Raw genomic sequence first — 17580 nt, 5'->3', positions numbered from 1 at the left:
GTTTAATTTATTACAAAACGAGTACTTTCCCTCAAGAAAAAGCAAAAACAGCCAGACAGTCAACGCAATGGCCTTCGATTCGATTTCATTCCAATAAAATCGAAAATCGTTGTGTTGAGCCCAAGTGGATCGTTATGCTTTTTAAATGGAAGACTGTAAAAAAAGGAAAGATAATAAAACATATAATTCTAGCCGGAAACCAGTCTATCTTTTAAATCAATACGAGTGTTAAAATTTTTAAACTTATTGTATTAGATATCTTTTATTGCAAATAACCGAAAAGTTAGGAAGTCCTGACAGCTTCTTAACTTGTAAGCCAGGAACTATACACATTCACACAATTTTCCAGCTCACTAAACAGCGGAGAGAATGTACCTCACCGAATTATCATGCATTTATCGAGTGTAAAAAGTTGAGAACTTAGGAATGACGGACTGCCGTAAGTGAAACTGTGAAGGCGGATCGTGAGTTGTTCCTGCGCAGTTCAGTAGACATTGGACGCGAAAGGCAAGGCCCTGTCTTTGAACCCTGATTCAACACACATAAGCTGTGTGTTTTAAGTTTTTTCGGTTATGATACAGTATCTGAACTATATTGAAATAGTGAATTTTATGGCACGGTAGTAAGATGTAAACTAATCTCATACTTCATTAATTCAGTAAGAACACTGTTTAGGGATAGCGATACAAGAGCAAAATCGATTGTTGTTGTTGTTGTCTTCAGTCCAGAGACTGGTTTCATACAGCTTTCCATGCTACTTTATTCTCTGCAAGCTTCTTCATCTCCCAGTACCTACTGCTACCTACATCCTTCTGAATCTGCTTAGTCTATACATCTCTTGGTCTACCTCTACGATTTTAACCCTCCACACTGCCCTCCAATACTAAATTGGTGATCCCTTGATGCCTCAGAACATGTCCTACCAACTGATTCCTTCGTCTAGTCAAGCTGTGCCACAAATTTCTCTTCTCCCCAATTTTATTCAATACCTCCTCATTAATTATTTTATCTACCCATCCAATCTTCAGCATTCTTCTGTAGCACCACATTTCGAAAGCTTCTATTCTCTTCTTGTCGTCCACGTTTCACTTCCATACATAACTACACTCCATACAAATACTTTCAGAAACGACTTCCTCACAGTTAAATACATACTCGATGTTAACAAATTTCTCATCTTCAGAAACGCTTTTCTTGCCATTGCCAGTTTACGTTTTATTTCCTCTCTGCTTCGACCATCACAATTTATTTTGCTCCCCAAATAGTAAAACTCATTTACCACTTTATGTGTCTCATTTCATAATATAATTCCCTCAACGTCACCCGATTTAATTCGACTACATTCCTTTATCCTCGTTTTGCTTTTGTTGATGTTCATCTTATATTCTCCTTTCAAGACTCTGTCCATTCCATTCAACTACTCTTACAGGACCTTTGCTGTCTCTCATCGGCAAACCTCAAATTTTTTATTTCTTCTCCATGGATTTTAATACCTACTCCGCATTTTTCTTTTGTTTCCTTTACTGCTTGCTCAATATCAGATTGAATAACATCGGGGATAGGCTACAACCCTGTCTCACTCCCTTCCCAACCACTGCTTCCCTTTCATGCCCCACGACTCTTATAACTGCCATCCGGTTTCTCTACAAATTGTAAATAGCCTTTCGCTCCCTGTATTTTACTCCTGCCACAGAATTGAAAGAGAATATTCCAGTCAACATTGTCAAAAGCTTTCTCTAAGTCTACAAATGCTAGAAACTTAGGTTTGCCTTTCCTTAATCGATCTTCTGAGATAAGTCGTAGGGTCAGTATTGCCTCACGTGTTCCAACATTTCTATGGAATCCAAAGTGATCTTCCCGGAGGTCGGCTTCTACCAGTTTTTCCATTCGTCTGAAAAGAATTCGTGTTAGTATTTTGCAGCCGTGACTTACTGAACTGATAGTTCGGTAATTTTCACATGTGTCAACACCTGCTTTCTTTGGGATTGGAATTATTATATTCTTCTTGATGTCTGAGGGTATTTCGCCTGTCTCATACATCTTGCTCACCATATGGCAGAGTTTTGTCAGGGATGGCTATTCGAAGGTGTCAGTAGTTCTAATGGAATGCTGTCTACTCCCGGGGCCTTGTTTCGACGTACGTCTTTCATTGCTCCTGCCCTTGTATAGACCCTCTCTATACGCCTTCCACGTTTCTGCTTTCCCTTATTTGCTTAGAACTGGGTTTCCATCTGTGCTCTTGATATTCATGCATAGATTACAGCTGGTAATCTTACGAGCAACATGAACGAAGAAGCTAGATAAGAAAGTTCACTCGTGCCGATATTATTTAGTATAGTGTGTAAGGCGTATAAATGCATATATGTCTGTGGGTGACTGAGGAAAAGTGTACTAAAAAGTATTACATCAGTATTTAAGTCATTTGCAGACTAATAATTACAGCCATTATAACTTGTATGCTTTTAGGTTGGTAAGTATCTCCAAGTATACGTCGCAGGAGCAAGCTACGAGTATGAATGCTTCTTTTCCCCTGTGCACCTTGTCAAGTATTGAAGTGTGGATGCAAGGACGCAAAACGGTTAGTCTATACTGACAGGCGTGTTCCACTTTGTGGTGCAGTACGACTGTGCAGAAAACATCAGGTCGTAATGTTTGTGATATGCTTGTGGGAAGACTGTTCGATACAGACATAAAACAACCAACAGATTGATGTTTGTACATACTAATGCAGCACATATAAAAAATATCTGCATTTATGTGCTTTACACCCTGCATATGAAGACGAAATCTTCATAAGGTAAGGCTACTTTACAATACGTGACAATTTTATGCTAGTATTGCCTGGTGAAGATCAAATAATCACAGTAAGAACAGAAGGTGAAGTTGAAAAGGAATTACAAAGGCTTACTAAAAAGTAATGTGTCTGAATTTTTTGTTTGAACACTCTTAAAGCTTTTTAAATCAATAAACTTTATTAACATTCTACATATTTGCTATTTATGCCTCCATATCTATTTATTAACATAGTTACCCTGCCAACGAACACATTTCTCCCAATGGGAGGTCAGTGCGTTGCCACCGTCACTGTAGAATGTCTAACTCTGGTGACGAATTACAACCCAACAACTTCTTGCACCGCTTCATCTCTATCAAAGTGAAGTCCCTGAAGGTGTTCTTTAAGTTTCGGAAACAGATAAAACCGGTTGGCTCTCTATGGGAGTAATTGTGATAGCGAACCCAAGGCGTCGGATTGTTGCAGATGTCACAGCGGCTGTGTGTGGTCTGGCGTTGTCCTGCTGAAGGAGACGGTGCTCAATGTGAGGACGAACTCTTCGAATTCGATAGTCGAGTACGGACTTGCTCCCACACCGACGTGACACTCCGCCATGTTAGACGCTGCAATTAGGAGCCCTCTAGCGGCAGATGGCTACAAATACATAGACATGGAGAATAAAAGTGGTGTTGGTATACCGGATCAGAAAAAAATCGCAGCATTTGTGATGGGGTGCTTAGTGGACTACTAAGCTGAGGGATGAGGAGGTTCTCCGCAAATATGAGTGGGAAGAGGTATAAATGAATAAAACTGGCAAGATGAAGAGATAGAAAACAGGATACCTGTTAAGACGTCAGGTAATAACTTCTGTGCTACAACAGCGAGCTGTAGAGGGTGAAAACTGTAGAGGGAGACTAGAATACATCCATGAAAAAAAAGAAACTCAGTTGTTGATGCAAGGATAATACTGGGAGCCAAGAAATACGAAGGTCACTCCAAAAGAAATGCACACTATTTTTTTCAAAATCCATCTTTTATTCTACATGTTTGAAAGTTTTACAGTGTGTAGATACATCCTTTAGGAACAATATTTTCATTTGTGCACATAATTTCCATCCCTCTCAACTGCCTTACGCCATCTTGGAACCAGCGCCCGTATACCCGTATGGTAAAATTCTGGATCAACCTGTTGGAGCCACTGTTTGGCAGCGTCCACAAGGTAGTCATCATCTTCAAACCTTGTTCCACGAAAAGAGTCTTTCAGTTTCCCAAAGAGATGATAATCACATGGAGCCAGGTCAGGACTGTAAGGCGGGTGTTTCAGTGTTGTCCGTCCGAGTTTTGTGATCGCTTCCATGGTTTTTTGACAGACATGCGGCCGTGCATTGTCGTGCAACAGCAAAACATCCTGCTTTGGCCGATGTGGTCGAACACGACTCAGTCGAGCTGGGAGTCTCTTCAGTGTCGTCACATATGCATCAGAATTTATGGTGGTTCCACTTGGCATGATGTCGAGAAGCAAGAGTCCTTCGGAATCGAAAAACACCGTAGCCATAACTTTTCTAGCAGAAGGTGTGGATTTGAATTTTTTTTCTTGGGTGAATTTGCATGATGCCACTCCATTGATTGCCTCTTCGTCTCTGGTGAAAAATGATGGAGCCATGTTTCATCACCTGTCGCAATTCTTCCAAGAAATTCATCTCCGCCATTCTCGTACTGTTGCAGAAGTTCGTTCGCTGCATACTGTTTTTCTTGTTTCTTTGTGAGCCACTGTCAACATCCTGGGAACCCACCTGGCACAAACCTTTTTTAACGACAACACTTTCAGTATTCTGCAAACGCTTCCTTCCCCTATACCAACGTAGCGTGACAATTCGTTCACTGTGATGCGTCTGTCAGCAGTCAGCAATTCGTTAACTCTCTGCACATTGAAAGGGGTGTGTGCAGTACGAGGCCTGCCGCTGCGAGGACAATCCTCAATATTGCCGTGCCCACTTTCATCACGTAACCTGCTTGCCCACCGACTGACTGTACTGCGATCGACAGCAGCATCTCCATACACCTTTTTCAACCTCTTGTGGATGTTTCCCACTGTCTCGTTTCCAGAGCACAGGAATATAGATGACAGCACGTTGCTTCTGACCAGTGATCTCTATACAACCTGGATGTAGAAGTCTGGCCTCTTGAGTATAGAGCTACAGTGTGTCTGCAGACTCAAGTGCTTTGCATCATCCGCCACGATGTAGTTTGGTAAACAAATTTCCATCAGTCTGTACGTGACCAAGCTTTGCAGACTGATTTCTTGTTTCGAACTTCATGTCAACACGTGATGTAATAGGCTGATGTGGGAGCGGAATCGAAAAGTATTTTCTCTTCATGTTCTAGTAACATTTCGTAGCAGCCATGTTGTAGTTTGGCAAGAAACTAAATACGAGAATCTACGGCTGGCACGATCAGATAGCTGAAGTTCAACATCCGGGTAGTGTAGAGATCACTGCTTCTGACGAACGCCAAGTGAAGCAGCCATCTTGAAGACATTCTGTGACGGCGCCACTCACGGGAACAGGTTGAACTAAGTTTGAAAACAAGCGGGAAGGACTTTCACGCATGCAGAATGAAAACTGTATTTTTACAAAAATAGTGTGCATTTCTTTTGGAGTGACCATCGTATGATTGTGCTGCTGCTTGCAGTCTCCTGTAACACGCAAATGCGTTCATCGGTAAAGGAAGCACACCGCCACGGAGGGCACAGGTGACCTCACAGAGTACGCCTGCCCTCGCACATGCGTGGGCTACGACCACAGTACGCTCGTTTCCGCGGTGCGCCGCGCGCCGTTCGGCCAGCTGCAGCCGCCCGCCACCACACCGGCCGCAGACCGCCGCCACCACCACCACCACCACCAGCCGCTAGAGTGGACCACCAAACGGCCGTCCGCCGCACCGCGAAAATCCGCGGAATTGTGAGTGACGCGCGCCGCTGCGCCTATTCGGCACTGGGGGGCCTCAATTCCCTCCGGCCTCACGCCGGAGCCTGCAGATCGTCCTAGGCTTTCCGACAACATTTCTCCGCACAAACGACATATCGTTTTCACCCCGCGCCCCTCCCCCGGCGAGCTCGACCACCTTGACCTCGCCCCTGCCTCAGACAGTAATCGCTTCTCCTTGCGTTCTTGGTAAGATCTTTAACCTCTCAACATATGTATTATTTACAATATGATGGTTCTTTTTTCAACAAATTTTTTTTATTGCCAAACTGAAATATTCAGTGAAGCACAATAATGACAGTAACAATGAAATTATTTTTTAGGTGCTTAACAATGGGCATTTTCATCTCTAAATAGCCCCTAGTTTAAACTCACGAGTATACTCAGGCTTAACCTTTTTTTCTCCTTAAAATTACAGTAATTCTGTGCATCGAAGCACTAAAAGTGAACAACAATACTAACCATTAAAATTTAGAGCCACTGTTTATATTTTTGTGGCTGTGTGAAATACCCTGAAGCAAGGATCAATACACAAAGCTACACCACAGTCTTTACACATGTATCTCGATTTCCTCCGTGCCTTCTTCCCTCTGACATCACGCACACTACTGCACATCCTACACATTCTTGTTGGCTTCTCCTTCTTCTCGGTCGGAGGAATCGTGGATGGAAAATGACGTCCAACAAGTCGCGTTGGGGTTGATTTTGCTGATGGACGGCCCGCTGCTTTGGGTGAACATTCCTCTCCCTGATGTTTGGCAATGAGCTGTTTAGCGACAGCCACGCGAAAGTCAATGGCAGTGAGCTTTCCTCCACGTTTTTTTTATATAGCACAAAGGCTTTCATTCTGCTAATTCCAATACACGAAAAAATCTACTTGTAATACTTTTTACCCCTCTTGAGTGGCAATGGATTGTTTGCGACGTGCTGATCAACTTTATCCACACCCTCCATTGTGTCATTATAAGCAAACACAGCCACTGGTTTGGCAATATACACTCCTGGAAATGGAAAAAAGAACACATTGACACCGGTGTGTCAGACCCACCATACTTGCTCCGGACACTGCGAGAGGGCTGTACAGGCAATGATCACACGCACGGCACAGCGGACACACCAGGAACCGCGGTGTTGGCCGTCGAATGACGCTAGCTGCGCAGCATTTGTGCACCGCCGCCGTCAGTGTCAGCCAGTTTGCTGTGGCATACGGAGCTCCATCGCAGTCTTTAACACTGGTAGCATGCCGCGACAGCGTGGACGTGAACCGTATGTGCAGTTGACGGACTTTGAGCGAGGGCGTATAGTGGGCATGCGGGAGGCCGGGTGGACGTACCGCCGAATTGCTCAACACGTGGGGCGTGAGGTCTCCACAGTACATCGATGTTGTCGCCAGTGGTCGGCGGAAGGTGCACGTGCCCGTCGACCTGGGACCGGACCGCAGCGACGCACGGATGCACGCCAAGACCGTAGGATCCTGCGCAGTGCCGTAGGGGACCGCACCGCCACTTCCCAGCAAATTAGGGACACTGTTGCTCCTGGGGTATCGGCGAGGACCATTCGCAACCGTCTCCATGAAGCTGGGCTACGGTCCCGCACACCGTTAGGCCGTCTTCCGCTCACGCCCCAACATCGTGCAGCCCGCCTCCAGTGGTGTCGTGACAGGCGTGAATGGAGGGACGAATGGAGACGTGTCGTCTTCAGCGATGAGAGTCGCTTCTGCCTTGGTGCCAATGATGGTCGTATGCGTGTTTGGCGCCGTGCAGGTGAGCGCCACAATCAGGACTGCATACGACCGAGGCACACAGGGCCAACACCCGGCATCATGGTGTGGGGAGCGATCTCCTACACTGGCCGTACACCACTGGTGATCGTCGAGGGGACACTGAATAGTGCACGGTACATCCAAACCGTCATCGAACCCATCGTTCTACCATTCCTAGACCGGCAAGGGAACTTGCTGTTCCAACAGGACAATGCACGTCCGCATGTATCCCGTGCCACCCAATGTGCTCTAGAAGGTGTAAGTCAACTACCCTGGCCAGCAAGATCTCCGGATCTGTCCCCCATTGAGCATATTTGGGACTGGATGAAGCGTCGTCTCACGCGGTCTGCACGTCCAGCACGAACGCTGGTCCAACTGAGGCGCCAGGTGGAAATGGCATGGCAAGCCGTTCCACAGGACTACATCCAGCATCTCTACGATCGTCTCCATGGGAGAATAGCAGCCTGCATTGCTGCGAAAGGTGGATATACACTGTACTAGTGCCGACATTGTGCATGCTCTGTTGCCTGTGTCTATGTGCCTGTGGTTCTGTCAGTGTGATCATGTGATGTATCTGACCCCAGGAATGTGTCAATAAAGTTTCCCCTTCCTGGGACAATGAATTCACGGTGTTCTTATTTCAATTTCCAGGAGTGTATTTGTTTCTTACTTTCCGTGTTTGTATTTCTGCATTGTGGATAGTGGACGGTATGCAGACGTCTCTTTTATCTTTCCATTTCAGTGCAGTCAGTTTACCTCGCTGGAATGCTGCAACCTCCCCTTTCATCAGTTTATTGGTCCGGAAAGAAGGCGGCGTTTCTTTTCTTGTAGACGCACGGTGTCATACCTATCTGTTCTTTTTGTTAGCACAAGGTCAGCAAGCTGGGGAGAACTACAATAATTATCTAGAGTCAAGCAGTATCCCATATTTAGCAAGGGTTGCATTAGTGTCATTAGAATTTGTGACGACATTGGCAGATCCTTGTATTCTTCCTCAAATGTAGTGCCCTTGCCAACGTAAATAATTAGAGACAAAACATATCCAGTCTGTGACTCACACAACATGAATGTTTTTATGCCAAACATAGCTCTCTTGAGCGGAAAATACTGGATCCATCCCAGTCGCCCTTTATATAACAGCAGGCTTTCATCTACGGTGACATCTCTTTCTGGAACACAGCTGTTTCTAAATTTAGCCGACAGGTAGCTCACAATAGGCCATACTTTATTCAGTTTGGGTTGTGGATGGCTTTCTGCGTTATAGGTTCCACTGTCCGAAAAATGTAAGTTCTTCTTCAAATTGACAAACCTCTTGAATGGTAGAACCTCTCTAAAAATTTGTGTGGCTAATGTAGCTCTTTTTGTCCAGTACATCTGATATATGTACATCTCATCAATTGCTGTTGGCTTCCATGCCGGACGTTTGTTTGTGTTGCATATTTGTTGGCCTCGGTAACCAAAATTTGCATGTATCCGTCATCAATGAACTGTCTAAAATAATGCAAGACATCTTCAATACAGGGTTCACAATTAATTTGAGGTTTACCTGTAAAAGGAAAACGTGGTGGAGCAGGTGGCAGTGGCTTAAATGGATCTATCTCGTACCACACTCTGGCGCTCGCAATGTCACACTCAGAGAAAAAACTGATTCATCACTCCCTTCTTCCGAACTCTCTTCATAGCTATCTTCAGAACTCTCAGACCCACTAAATTCAATACCAAACTCATCTTCACTCTCCATTTTCATAAAACGTGAGGAAATAAGTGGCAAACTGCAAAAACAGATTGTAGAGTAACCGCTAGTACAACTGCCTGATTCAGAGACATGTCTTGCCAGAAATATACACTTCATAGTAACACACCACACTGACATCTACCGAAAATATCAAGGAACTGCCAAAACACGAGATAGAACGCGTGTCAGTCTGAAATGATAAGCCCGAGTATACTCGGTGTTTTATTATTTCGTGAGAATTAAAAAACGAGTATACTCGGGATTTTATGTTAAGTGGTTAAAAGTAAATCCAAATCATGTGATCGTGACAATGGAGCGGTTTTTTTCTTTTAAAGTCAGTTTTTACGAAGTCATTCTTTCGTAACGGAAATAATTTTATGAAATCTTGTTACCGTGCTAAATATTGAAAGAAAAACAGTTCCTGAGATCATTAAAAGCTGTTCCTGAAACCAGGGTGAACTAAACCTGTTGTGTTGCTCCAGGTTCAGTAAAATTTGCTACATATTAAACTGGGTGGAAATGAAAATATAAATCTTCAGATTAAGTTTAGTAATGGAACATTTTAACTCTATAACTTACAAATAATTATGGTTCAAATGGCTCTGAGCACTATGTGTCCTAACTTCTGAGGTCATCAGTCCCTTAGAACTTACAACTACTTAAACCTAACTAACCTAAGGACATCACACACATCCATGCCCGAGGCAGGATTCGAACGTGCGACCGTAGCGGTCGGGCGGTTCCAGACTGTAGCGCCTAGAATCGCTCGGCCAACCCGGACGGCTCTACAAATAATTATAACTGGTGGCAGAAATACATACGAATTAGTCTAATTTTATATTTACATGTTAAACATGAAATGCTGTTGAGCTGCATAACTCGTTTACTAAATGCGAAGAAAACTCACGAATAAGTACTGGAATTTTAGGAAATTTTCCCTGAATATTGCTGAAAATTGACGAAAAAGGTCAGAATTTTTAATTATGCAACAGGAAAGAATAACACAAATTTGTATGTGGTACGAAAAAGAAATCACGCCGTGGAACTGGATCAGAGCACTAGTGTCAGCAACAACTTAAGCTGATGTGCCTTGGAATGAAATGGCATCAGATGAAAATGTTTGCACTAAGCTCTGAGTCACACGAAATGTATTATTCGTTCATTTATTAACATTATATTAAGAATGCTGTTGTTATATATGTAGAGTGATCACAGTTAACAGCAAAAACTGACACATCTGAATGTATACAACAACAGAAGCAAAAACGTTCCAATAAAAAATCAGGCAAACGGATGGTTAAAGCCGATACCAGTATTTTAATTCTGAATAACCGCGTTTTTCATTTTTTTTGTCTTTGTTGTAACAAGTAATTTCTTATTGTTTAACAATAACTGAGTAAAGAAACCGAAATATCAATTAGCCATAGCAGAAGCGGTAAAATTTTTCGTTTTTAAATAAGCATTTTTTTTAAAAAGGTGTGAAATAACAATGCCGACAGAAAGGGATAACAAACACAGGGCATAAGAAGTGGTATAGCAATGTCGAGGCAATAACGTCGCTGTTGCCACGTGTCGTTGTTACAGAAATGCCTGACTTGTGCAGTGCTCAAGACTTGCCCCACCTAGTCTATACGGTAGTTTCTCGCTGTTGTCCTTATGCAGAATGGCACCAAGCCTAGCCTGGAAATATTTTTACAAAGTGACGTAGGGTTGAATTACACTGTTTCATTTGCTTGAAAAGATGAAAAATTTGTCTGCTATTTCTATGGAACAACAAAAGAGGAAGGAAATTATGGCAACAGTAATAAATTACAAAACTTAACAAAACCTCACACTCAGTATACAATAAAAATAGCAGCTGATATGCTGCCTGTGTGTACATAATATGCCTTTATCTGCTTGTAGCTGTAGGAAACGGAGCACACTTTTCATCCTATGGCACTGACTATTCCTAACGCCCAAACCGTGGTATGATCTCCTATTACAACACGATTTTTGAGCAGAGTTTCATAAAATTGGAATCGACGTAAGAATGCTAATGATCTTCTTGTAGTATTCAATCATTTATGACTTTCAAGAAAAGAAATAAACAGTGAGAGACTGTTTTCTTTCGTTTGTCTGGTTACTTTAATATTTTGTCTTTAAACTGACTCAAAATTTTTAAAGTTTTGTTTCATTTTTACGTTTCTTACAGGAAGTTTTAGGAATAAAAAACCAAAAATCATTTATTTCGGAACTGATTATTTTGAGCGGTGTAACATTTAAGTTAAACTGTTGTTGTTGTTGTTGTCTTCAGTCCTGAGACTGGTTTGATCCAGCTCTCCATGCTACTGTATCCTGTGCAAGCTTCTTCATCTCCCAGTACTTACTGCAACCAACATCCTTCTGAATCTGCTTAGTGTATTCATCTCTTGGTCTCCCTCTACGATTTTTACCGTCCACGCTGCCCTCCAATGCTAAATTTGTGATCCCTTGATGCCTCAGAACATGTCCTACCAACCGGTCCCTTCTTCTTGTCAAGTTGTGCCACAAACTCCTCTTCTCCCCAATTCTACTCAATACCTCCTCATTAGTTATGTGATCTACCCATCTAATCTTCAGCATTCTTCTGTAGCACCACATTTCGAAAGCTTCTATTCTCTTCTTGTCCAAACTATTTATCGTCCATGTTTCACTTCCATACATGCCTACACTCCATACAAATACTTTCAGAAATGACTTGCTGACACTTAAATCTATACTCGATGTTAACAGATTTCTCTTCTTGAGAAACGCTTTCCTTGCCATTGCCAGTCTACATTTTGTATCATCTCTACTTCGACCATCATCAGTTATTTTGCTCCCCAAATAGCAAAACTCCTTTACTACTTTAAGTGTCTCATTTCCTAATCTAATTCCCTCAGCATCACCCGACTTAATTCGACTCATTCCATTATCCTCGTTTTGCTTTTGTTGATGTTCATCTTACATCCTCCTTTCAAGACACTGTCCATTCCGTTCAACTGCTCTTCCAAGTCCTTTGCTGTCTCTGACAGAATTACAACGTCATCGGCGAACCTCAACGTTTTTATTTCTTCTCCATGGACTTTAATACCTACTCCGAATTTTTCCTTTGTTTCCTTTACTGCTTGCTCAATATACAGATTGAATAACATCGGGGACAGGCTACAACCCTGTCTCACTCCCTTCCCAACCGCTGCTTCCCTTTCATGCCCCCCGACTCTTATAACTGCCATCTGGTTTTTGTACTACAAAATGTAATTAGCCTTTCGCTCCCTGTATTTTACCCCTGCCAGCGATGTAACCGAAAACAGGTTGTTTCAACGATAACCACCGTCCTCAGTCCTAGCCGTTTGCGAGATAATTGTGGATATGTGGCTATGTGGTTATTAGCCACACTGACTTCAATATGAAACATTGTCCTGCTTAATATAAATGTGTTTGAAATGTAAACTGTTCCATCAAGTTCTCTTCTAATTGGCCTCAAATTCCAAAAATTTGATACTGTAGTCGGTGGAGCCTTCTAATCACACATCACAGTAATCACGCAGAAGGTTGGTTTCTGGACCCATGATTTTCGAAGGTTTCTGCTACTGCTATCGTATTCTTTCACCCTTGTCGGTTCTCGCCACTAACTGCGATACACCCTGTATACAATATTAGCACTTGGACGCCTATAGCGCCCCTGTCAGCTTGGCACCCCAAGTGTGTCGTTAGGGCCTTGAAATTAGCCCTGATTGTGCCCACGTTTCATGTCCATGCTCTCAACTCAGCCACTTTTTTAAAATTTATTGGCTGCTGTAAAGTGCCCATATAGCCAGCTAATCACAGGAAACGTTATATTACAATTGGTTTTTTAAATTCATTGTAGATATTATTCCAGTCGTACCCTGGTACGATGTAACATAGCATGATTCAACATAAAACAAGATTTACAGAGTATACGAAAACGAGTAAACTAGACGAAAGTGGAACGCAGGTATTATACTATAAAAAACCTACTATTAACACAATAGCCGACCGGAGTGGCCAAGCGGTTCTAGGAGCTACAGTCTGGAACCGCACGACCGCTACGTTCGCAGGTTCGAATCCTGCCTCGGGCATGGATGTGTGTGATGTCCTTAGGTTGATTAGGTTTAAGTAGTTCTAAGTTCTAGGGGACTAATGACCACAGCAGGTAAGCCCCATAGTGCTCAGAGCCATTTGAACCATTTTTTATTAACACAATAAGAAATGATAAATCAGCGATGGTACACACTGGTGGTATTCTCAATTCACATTATAAATCAACAATAAAATGTTCTTCATAAGTTCTTGTTTCAAAAACGGCGGGTAGAGAATTGAATATTTGTGCAGATCAGTATCATCTAGTCTCAACAGGAGAACAGTTTACAAGAACCATGGTTGTGTATTACAGCCAATTTTCAGACACGTTCAGATAGGATGTACATAGTGACATACATTTAGAGGCTGACCGTTCCATATTCTTCAGCGTAGCACGTAGGTATATAGTCAGTTAATTGAGCGTAGGTCGTCTCCTGGAATGCTAACTGCCAGGAACATTAGATTAGCAGCACAGGGAGCTCTCTATCTTGATGTAGGTACTCTTGATGGGCTCGAACGGTACGTTATACGTTGCAATATCGTTGGACGCCAACAAAGTTTGGAGGCTGCTTGGGAACTGATGACTAACAGCCCAAAGATTACTTGCAAGGACGTTTATGCGATACGCGTTCAAGTACATTGTGGAAATATACGGTTTGGATCTTCTTCCTCTCCGCAAACAGATAAAGGGTGGCGCTATTGCCCAAAGTTGTGTGGCTCTCGCAACAAATACTGCCTGCAGGCAGCACAACACACTCCGGTTTCCGCAGCGATAGAAAATCGCTGTGAAATCTCTATGTCCTATGTAAATCACGTAAAAGAAATATGTAATTCGCGTATGGTATATATGTTCATAACGTCTCAACACATGTGTAAAATCTGTTCTTAATTTTTATCCAGAGTGAAGTTCATAACTTTGACACCAGCGAAGTTTTTCCCGCCCGCGAATCGTTTTCAAACTAATCATGTCAAAGATCTGCAACGATTGAACGCAGCGAAATTCCTTTTACCAAAATAGCTCTCTCGGAAACAGATCTTACCAATTTTGGGCAGCGCATTTCTTTTTTATGTGTATCAGCTTTGGAAGATGACATTTCTTTTTGCATTTTTGTACATAGTTAGCTCGTACCAAGCGTGAAATTTAGAATCTTCATTTACTGCATAGTCGTGTAAAATTCTGAATTTCACATATACTATAGATTTCTACACTCTCCTCGTCCGCCCCCGGTAGCTGAGTGGTCGCCGGCACGGTAGCTCAGCGTGTTCGGTCAGAGAGCTGCGTGCTCTCTGTAATAAAAAAACTGAGTCAAGGAATGTACGATCAACGTGAACGGATGTCTTGTGACGTCCGCCTAGACCAAACGCAACGAACTATATCGAACAAATGAAAAAAAAGTGGTCAGCGTGACGGATTGCCGTCATACGGGCCCGGGTTCGATTCCCGGCTGGGTCGGGGAATTTTCTCCGCGAAGGGACTGGGTGCTGTGTTGTCTTGATCATCATTTCATCCCCATCGGCGCGCAGGTCTCCCAATGTGGCGTCCAATGTAATAAGTCCTGCACCACGGCGGCCGGACCTGCCCCGCAAGGGACCTCCCGCCCTACGACGCCAAACGCTCATTTCCATTTTTACATTCTCCCCCCTATGTCGATCTTTCGGCTATTTTCATTGCATAGTGTGAGGCACGCGAGACTAAACGTTACACCAATGTCCTACTGCAGCGGCTCAGTGTGGTCTGCCGGGCACTTTGCTCTGTGTCGCGGAAGTTGTAGTGTCGAAGGGGGGGAGGGGGGATGGGGTAGGTGGTTGGTGGGGGATGTGAGCCCTGCCATTCGTTCGTGAATTCGTGGCGGACACGGTCCAGCTCGCTAGCTGTCTAGCACCAACTAGTTTTTAAATCGGACCGTAGAGATTGAGCACATGCTAGGAAAGATTTATTTTAAAATCGTCTGTCGTTGTATTGCACCTGAGAAATGGATAAAGGCTGAAATAGTAATAGCAAATTTTAAAAGTAAATGTTTGTAAGAGTCGAAAGCGACGATGATGCCTTTAAAAAAATGACTAATGTCACGATCGGAAAATGCCCATTGATGCCATTGATGTCTCGGGTGTGACAACTTATTTGAAGAGTGAAAAACTGCTTTCTGGGAATCAGGATGTATGGTCATGTGAAATCCACCTCGTTCTGTCCGCTCAGTAGCTACTAAAGGCTATCCATAACTGAGCTCCCGCTAATACCGAGTTTCTTAGCTATCAGGAAACATTCAAAACATTGTCACCTAGTAAATAAAGTATGTGTTTAAGGAATATTCGAAAAGGTGTGCGATTCGAATAGGTGGGTATCTGTTCTACTGAATACACTATGATGGCTGTGACTGAAACATATCATACGAAGTAAAAATATCGTAAAGCGATTTACTTGGAAATTGTTTATGGTACAAAATGGATCAGACTCATAAGTGGAATTTATTTCCCTTATGAATAAGGCTCATGGTCGCCGATAGAAATATGATATTTGCGGAAGTATTCCAATTTCTAGCTACTGACGACAAGATGAGCTGAGGGATGAAGGAGATGCGAGCAGTAGTAGATGAATATGGCGCGATATCCACCGATGGTGGAATAGGTTTTTGAGGCTAAATAAGTTAAAAAAGACATTCAATGAGAATTAACCGGTTGTCCAACAAAATAGCGCCCGCAGCATTTGCTTGTAATGGAGCAACTACCTTAAAATTTCTGTGCAGTCGTTTTTAATTTCATTCATCTAATATACGAAACAGGCATTTAAATGTGAGAAACTATGTATAAACGAATAATCCTTCTTTCATAGATGTTTTTGTATTACAGAAGAATGTTGAAGATAAGTTGGATAGACAGGGTAACTCATGAAGAGGTCCCTACTGAATCGAGTTGCCGCTCGGTTAGAGGCGCTATGTCACGAATCGTGCGCCCACTTCCGCCGGAGGTTCGAGTCCTTCCTCGGACATGGGTGTTTGTGTGTGTTGTCCTTAGCGTAAGTTAGTTTAAGTTAATTTAAGTAGTATGTATGTCTAGGGACCGATGACCTCAGCAGTTTGGTCCCATAGGAATTCACACACATTTGAACATTTCTGAATCGAGTTGATGAGAAAAAATCTTTAAGGCACAACTAACTATAACAACACATAGGTTGGCAGGATATACAGGATGATTCAGGTGCCATATTTATGGGACTTACGCAACTCAACGCCTTCAGATACCATGTACATGATTTTCATTTTCACTTGTTACACACCAACTATTAGTTTTACAGAAAAAATGAATAGGACCTTTCTATAAAAAATTTAATGTAGTTCAATTTAGTACTGGAATCCGATTTTGCTAAAGGCCGTAGTTTTAGAATCATTCAAGACAAACATATAAAAGAACAACTGAAAAGTTTCTCAGTACAAAATTTAACTACACTAAATATCCTACAAAAAGGTTCTGTTCGTATTTTCTGTACGACTAACAGTTTGCACGTACAGAATGAGAGAAACTGAAAATCTCGCACGTCGTTTCTGACGGAATTGTTGGTTGCATAAAACCCATAGGTAGAGGCAGCAGAGGCCAAAGCTCGACAACCGCAGGTTAAAGTCCGTGTAGCTATGCAGAGATGAACAGTCTCGCGTCGAACAGATTACCTTGGAGTGCTGCATCAAAACAGTCTCCGCCACAATACTCCAAAGTTTTGCAACAAAATATAGTATCAGAATTAAAGCGGGCAATGAATTATTCAGACATATTACATAAACGTTGATACTGTGATAGTGTGCTCACAGTATTGCTTAACTAACAGCCAGTGTTCCGCTGCAGGGCACTGAGGTACAGACATTTAGCTTGTGACAGCTCTCCGCTTGTAATAATACCTCCTCCCTTTTTCTCTGGAGTAACCACGACGATGCAGCTACGCTGGTCAAGTCTTCGCTTTGCCATGAAATACATTGCCATTCCTTAGGACAAGAAATTCAGCATCGCTTCTTTCATTTACATATATATACAGGGTGGTCCATTGATCGTGACCGGGCCAAATATCTCACGAAATAAGCGTCAAATGAAAAAACAACAAAGAACGAAACTTGTCTAGCTTGAAGGGGGAAACCAGATGGCGCTATGGTTGGCCCGCTAGATGGCACTGCCGTAGATCAAACGGATATCAACTGCGTTTTTTTTGAAAATAGGAACTCCCATTTTTATTACATAT

The 17580-nt window shown here is 42.7% G+C and overlaps 1 protein-coding gene across 1 annotated transcript in view; it reads right to left on the bottom strand.

The window, feature by feature from the left end:
- Positions 1 to 17580, bottom strand: part of LOC124789758 (prohormone-1-like) — a 310220-nt gene that overhangs the window by 87961 nt on the left and 204679 nt on the right. The window lies entirely within an intron of this gene.

The sequence above is a fragment of the Schistocerca piceifrons genome, chromosome 3 (genome assembly GCF_021461385.2).
Source record: "Schistocerca piceifrons isolate TAMUIC-IGC-003096 chromosome 3, iqSchPice1.1, whole genome shotgun sequence".
Taxonomy (NCBI): domain Eukaryota; kingdom Metazoa; phylum Arthropoda; class Insecta; order Orthoptera; family Acrididae; genus Schistocerca; species Schistocerca piceifrons.
Note: the sequence above shows the minus strand (reverse complement) of the source record. Positions and strands in the feature narration are given on the sequence as shown.